The sequence below is a fragment of the Phocoena phocoena genome, chromosome 21 (genome assembly GCF_963924675.1).
Source record: "Phocoena phocoena chromosome 21, mPhoPho1.1, whole genome shotgun sequence".
Lineage (NCBI taxonomy): Eukaryota > Metazoa > Chordata > Mammalia > Artiodactyla > Phocoenidae > Phocoena > Phocoena phocoena.
In genome coordinates this window covers 36,401,501-36,408,007 of record NC_089239.1, presented here as the reverse complement: position 1 = coordinate 36,408,007, position 6,507 = coordinate 36,401,501, and positions in this window count along the sequence as shown.

Sequence of the window (6,507 nt, the reverse complement as noted above, 5' to 3'; positions counted from 1 at the left end):
AGTCAGGAGACGCTGGGATGGACGGATGGTCTCGCTTCAATGAGACGGGATGACCAAGAAGTCTCTGTGAGACACACATACTCTAGAGGGTGGGAAATGAACCCTGTGAAGACTCAGAGCCCTGCCATTGGACAGAAGACTTTAGAGCTCAGAGATCTGGCACATCCTGGGACATCTCCTCTAAAATAACATCCCAGCCCAGGGCTCGAACCCATGCCCCCTGCATTGGCAGGCAGATTCTTGACCACTGTGCCACCAGGGAAGCCCTCTTCCAGTTTCTAAAAACTACTTACATGTTGGAGCTGATTGAAAAAGAGTAAATGTATTACATTTTGAGTATTTTGCAAACAAAAAGGATTTTGAATGGCCCTGTTGTTAGGCATGAGAACTATATTTCCAGTGTTATTTTGACTTTTAGTAACTCTTTGAATGACATAACCCTTCTGATTGTGCCTCAGAAGAGTGGCCATGGACGAAAATTTGTATTTCTTTTGTGAGCTTCGGTGAAAAGAAATCCACAGAATTCCATCTAAAGTTTAGGTAGCCTGAAGACTAAAGAGATTTGCTTATTTCTGGTTTTCTTGATTACTTTTGTTAGATTTTTAAATTTTATTTTGGAGCATTTTATAATAGCTACGGAGTCAGTTTGCCTCGGAATGAATCCTGGCCTCTATTTATGAGCTATGTGAAATTGGGCAAGCAATTTTTTATCTTTGTGTCTCAGTTTCTTCTCCTGTAACAAGGGTAGAATAATAATATTGACTTCATGGAGCTGTTGTAAGGAACAAATCAGATGATGTCTGTAAAGTGCCTCGCTCAATAAACTTAGCTGTCCTTGTCATTTTTAATGGTTGAAAAATATCCCACTCTATGACTATGATAACTTATTTAGCCAACTGCCCGTTGATAGATATTTACATTGCTTCTAATATTTTTGCTGTAATAAACAAAATTTGGTAAATATATGAAGATGTGGAGCAAAGGGATTTCTTATATACTGTTAGTGGGAGCGTAAATAGGTATCAACCCTTTAGGAAATAGTTTGACACTACTCTGTAAAGTTGAATATGAACATACCATGTGACTCACTAATTCCATGCCTAGGCATACATCCTAGAGAAACTGTTACATATGTGTGCCAGGAGATTTGTGTAAGAACATGCATAGCAGCCCTGTTCTTGGTAGCCCTAATGGAAAGGACCCAAATGTCCAACAACAGTAGACTGGATAAAGGTGGCCTTGGAAACAAATGAACTACCACTACGTGCAACCCAGAAGAAACTCACAAGCATTTGACAAACAAAGCAGGTCATATCCTAAAATTCATATGGAATCTCAAGGGACCCTGAATACTCAAAATAATCTTGATAGAGAAGAAAAAGTTGGAGGTCTCACACATTCTGGTTTCAAAACTTACTAGAAACCTCTAGTAATCACAAAATTTTGGTGCTGGCTGAAAGACAGACATATAGACCAATGGAACAGAATAGACAGTTAAGAAGTAAACCTTTACGTGTACAGTCAAATGATTGTCGACAACCATTCAATGAGAAAAGGACAGTCTCTTCAACACATGTGATGGGAAAACTGGGTATAGACAGGCAGAGAATGAACATGGACTCTTACCTTACACCATACACAAAAATTAACTCAAAATGAATCAAAGACCTAAAACTATAAAACTCTTTGAAGAAAACATAGCGGAAAAGCTTCTTGAACTCTGGACTTGGCAACGATTTCTTGGATATGATACCAAAAGCACAGACAAAAAATGAGATCGAAATTAAAGAGTTCTGTGCATCAAAGGACAAAATTAGCAGAGAAAGAAAACCAACCTATAGAATGGGAGAAACATTTGCGAATTATATATCTGATAAGGGGTTAATATCCAGACTATATAAAGAACTTCTGAAACACAACAACAAAAAAACAAGCAACCCGATTAAAACATGGAGAAAGGACTTGAATAAACATTTATCAAAAAAAAGATACACAAATGACAATAGGCACATGAAAAAAATGCTCAACATTATTAATCATTAGTGCAAATCAACACTAGTGAGATACTCCCTTACATCCATCAGTATGGCCACTATTAAAAAAAACCAAACAAACAGAAAATAACAAGTGTTGATGAGAATGTGGAGAGATTGGAACCTTTGTGCACTGTTGGTAGGAATTTAAAGCAGTGCTACTGCTGTGGAAGACAGTGTGGCAGTGCCTCAAACAATTAAAACTAGAACTACCATGTGATCCAGCAATTCCTCTTTTGTGTATATACTGAAAAGAATTGAAAGCAAGGACTCGAAGACATATTTGTACATCCATTTTCATAGCAGCATTATTCACAACAGCCAAAATGTGGAAGGCACCCAAGTATCCATCGGTGGATAAATAGGTAATCAAAATGTGGTATACATATATACAATGGAATGTTTTTCAGCCTTAAAAAGTAATGAAATTCACGCAAAAAATAATAATAATGAAATTCTGATACATGCTACAGCATGGAGACCTTGAGGACATTATGCTAAGGGAAATAAGCCAGTCAATAAAGGACAAGTACTGTATGATTCCCCTTATTTGAGGTACCTGGATTAGTAAAATGCATAGAGACAGAAGTAGAATGGTGGTTGCTAGGAGCTTGGGGGCAGTGGGGAATGAGGAATTACTGTGTAACAGGCACAGAGTTTCCCCTTCGTGAGACAAAAAAGAGTTCTGTGGATGGATAGTGGTGATGAAAGCATAATAATGTGACTGTACTTAATGCCACAAACTGTACACTTAAATATGGTTAAGGTGGTAAATTTTATATTATGTGTATTTTACCACAATATAAAAAAAGGAGCAGGTCACAAAATAATACATACAGTAAAATTCCACTTACATAAAGTTCAAAAACAGGCAAAACTATGCTTTCATAGATGGTAAAACTGCCAAAAAAAAAGCAAGGAAGTGATTCTTAGAAACATCAAAGAAACGGCAATCGTTTCTACTGTGGACAGGGTGGGATGAGGGAGGGACTTTTGGGTGTTGCTGCCTACGTTCTGTTTCTTGGCTCAGGTTATATACGGATGTTTGTCTTATTACCCTCTTGAACTGTACAGATACTCTAGATATCATTTATATTTGATATATTTCATAATTAAAAAGGAAAAGAAAAAGTTAAAAGCACTTTACTGCCACAGATTATTCAATCAGACAATAAAAATAAATAAATAAATAAAATTTTTAAAAGCATCAGGTGAATTTCTTTTAACCTAAATAATTCAGTTCAGCGTGGAAAGGAAAGATGTGCTTAACAAATATCTAACTTAAAACTCTGCTTGCAAGTGTTTCTGGTGACCGACCAGGCAGGCGTCATCAGTATTATCGCCCACAAGAACTTGCTGGGCACTCACGATGTGCTTTATCTGAGATGAATGCTGTGATTTCTGATGAACAAAAACCTGGAAGAATATTATTCACTAGTAGCCAGGCAACTTTTTGCATTCCAAGAACTTCAAATAAAATATAAACAACTTCAGATTCTCTTGAGTATTAAAGACAAAAATAATACACACCATGCCCACAGCATCTAAAGAGCTGGATGCTCTCCCCTGGGGTGAGGAGCTGGGAAGCACATGGTCAACATCAAGGATTTGGAGGAGGTTATCGCCGTAAAATGTGAAGGATCAGCAATAGAATAAGGAAGTAAATCCTGGTAGAGTCAGAGGGCGATTACTATATTGCAGCGCTAATGAATGAATTACAGCTACACATGACAACCTGGACGAACCAATGCTAAGGGGGAAACATGTCACAAAAGAATATAAACATCATGATTTTACTTAAAAGTCCATATGATGTTCATAAGTATGCAAAGCTATTCTGTATTGTTGGGAATGCATATTTGGGGGGAAATAATGAGAGCGTGACCCGCATAGGGAGGAAGGGGCAGGGGGCGACCAGGAAATGATGGTTAGGGAGCTGCTCTCTGACAACCGTCATTTGCTGTTTCTTGACTTGGGTCATGGTTACACCTGTGCTTGTGTTAGACTCTACGTTTGTATCTGTTATATGGCTCAAAGCATCAATAAAAAGCATGCCGGCATTTTACTCGTTGTGAGAAACGTGAAGATGGAGCCCATAATGTTTTGCTGTGGCGATTTTCCCCTTAAGCTGCCCAGACCTTTCTAAGATACTGACTTTCATGAACTAGAAAAGTCTTTTCTTTCTCTTGATCAGAGCAGGGGCACATCAATGGGGGAGGGGGAGGGTGTGTGTTGTTTTCTTGGTTTTTCTTTCTCTTTCTATTGCTATTTCTCCTTCCTTGGCTATAAGGAGAGAATTGAGCCCAACGAGAGTCTTTTCCATCCGCCTGTCAATACAGGGGACACGGGTTCGAGCCCTGGTCCAGGAAGATCCCACGTGCCACGGAGAAACTAAGCCCGTGCGCCACAACTACTAAGCCTGCGCTCCAGAGCCCGTGAGCCACAACTACTGAGCCCACGTGCCACAACTACTGAAGCCCACGCGCCTAGAGCCCGTGCTCCACAACAAGAGAGGCCACCGCAGTGAGAAACCCGCGCACCGCAATGAAGAGTAGCCCCCGCTCGCCGCAACTAGAGAAAGCCCAAGCGCAGCAACGAGGACCCAACGCAGCTAAAAATAAATAACTAAAATAATTTTTTTAAAAAAAAGAGCCTTTCCAAAGACTTCGTTTTTTTTAGAAACGTGTGTGTGTGCGCATGTCTGACCCGTGAAAGGATAAAATTAAACCCTTGGGGACAGCCACTGTACATAACTTAGTGCTAAAGAACAGGTCTTCTGAAGAGCAATTGACATCTGCAGTGTGTCAGGAGCTTGTAATAAATATTCCACACAGGAACACCTGGTTCACAGGGTCTTGGGAAGGGGGTTTGCGGGAACCTATTCTTGTAAACTGTTGGCAGTCTGCCTCTCTAGTGCAGAAACATTTCATTTCTGTGAACCATCTTGTACTTTAAATGTTCAAAGGGAATCGGTAACTCACAGTAGCAGCAACAAACCTGCCTCAGAAACTGTCCACGTAATAAAAGGAAAAGTGTAAGAGGAACCCATCCACGAAAAACGATCTTCTTCCCATTTCTGAGGGAGTGAGAGACAGCTGCTGCTCAGAGCAAAAGTTGTTATCAAGAGTTATTTTAAGACTTTATTTTAATGTAATTTGTTTCAGCATTTACTTAAGCCTTTGGGAGAGAGGAAAGGTATATACGATAGTATCACAGAGGGAGGCTTGATTTAAAATATGATCCCATTTTTTGACATAAGCTGTAGATCTAAGCCTTAGGTCTTGACAATATTGTGCATGAAATATATTGAAAACCACCTCCAGAGAACTCCTCCAAATGCTAATAAAAATGGAACAACTATTCTCTAAAATGTAGAGCTGAGCGCTCAGGAAAGCATCACCCAGAGAAATATCAGGAGCTGTGAGCACATGGCTGGAAGCAGCAGCAAAGTGTCCCTTGGAAATAGAAACTTGGGTTTAACTTTCCTGTGGGTACAAGAAACGGGGTCTTGGGCCTCCTCTGGGCGGAGGTAGGAACTGAGATCCCCCACGTAAATGTGGAGCCCTTGAAAGACAGTAACCTCAGGGAAAGAGTAGATTCGGCAAATACCCACGGTCCCAGCCCACGGATGTCAGTTTATGGTCATTTCTTGGTTTGGGGGTACCTGGACCATGACAGTGTATTTACTCTGACAGACTCTTACCCAAAGAACCATTTAATTTTCCTCTTCAGGAAGAATAAAACTACACTCAGAAGGAAAGACCAAATTACAAGAATAAATAGAAAGCAAACAAATGTATACACTTTGGCTAAATTTAACGCGCTAGCTAAACTAACAACAACAATAATGACTAATTTGAGAATATGTGAACAATGTTGTAACTGAGCTACTGGAAAATGTAACATATAAGGTTATAGGCGTTTTAAAATGCATTTTGAAACCCTGGTGACATTTGAAAAGAGAGTGAGCATATTGGTTAACTTTTGGCTTTAAGTCAAATATACATCATGAGTAGTAAGAGTAACTCCTAAAGAATAGATGTAGAACACATAACTTACAAACGAGTTGAAAATAAAAGAGAGAAGTAATGAAAATTACTAATTCACTAGGAGATGGGAAAAGGGAAATAGGAAGCAAAGTATGGAAAGTAGCATGAAAATAAGATGGTGGAAATAGATCCAATATATCAGTAGTTTTAACAAACATAAATGGATACAATATCATTTAAAAATTGTATTTTAAAAATTTGTGCTATATTCTGTATTCAAGAGATATACTTAAATCATAACGACCCAGAAAGGTTAAAAATAAGGAATCAGAACAAACTGAAACCAAACATACACTATCCAAAACCAAAACAGAAGCAAAAAAGAACAAAACTTGTGAGCTCTGCCAATAATGGGCATCAAAGAGTTGAAGGTGAAAAGCGTTATTGGGGATCATGAAAATCGTTAAATAATGAAGGAATTCACC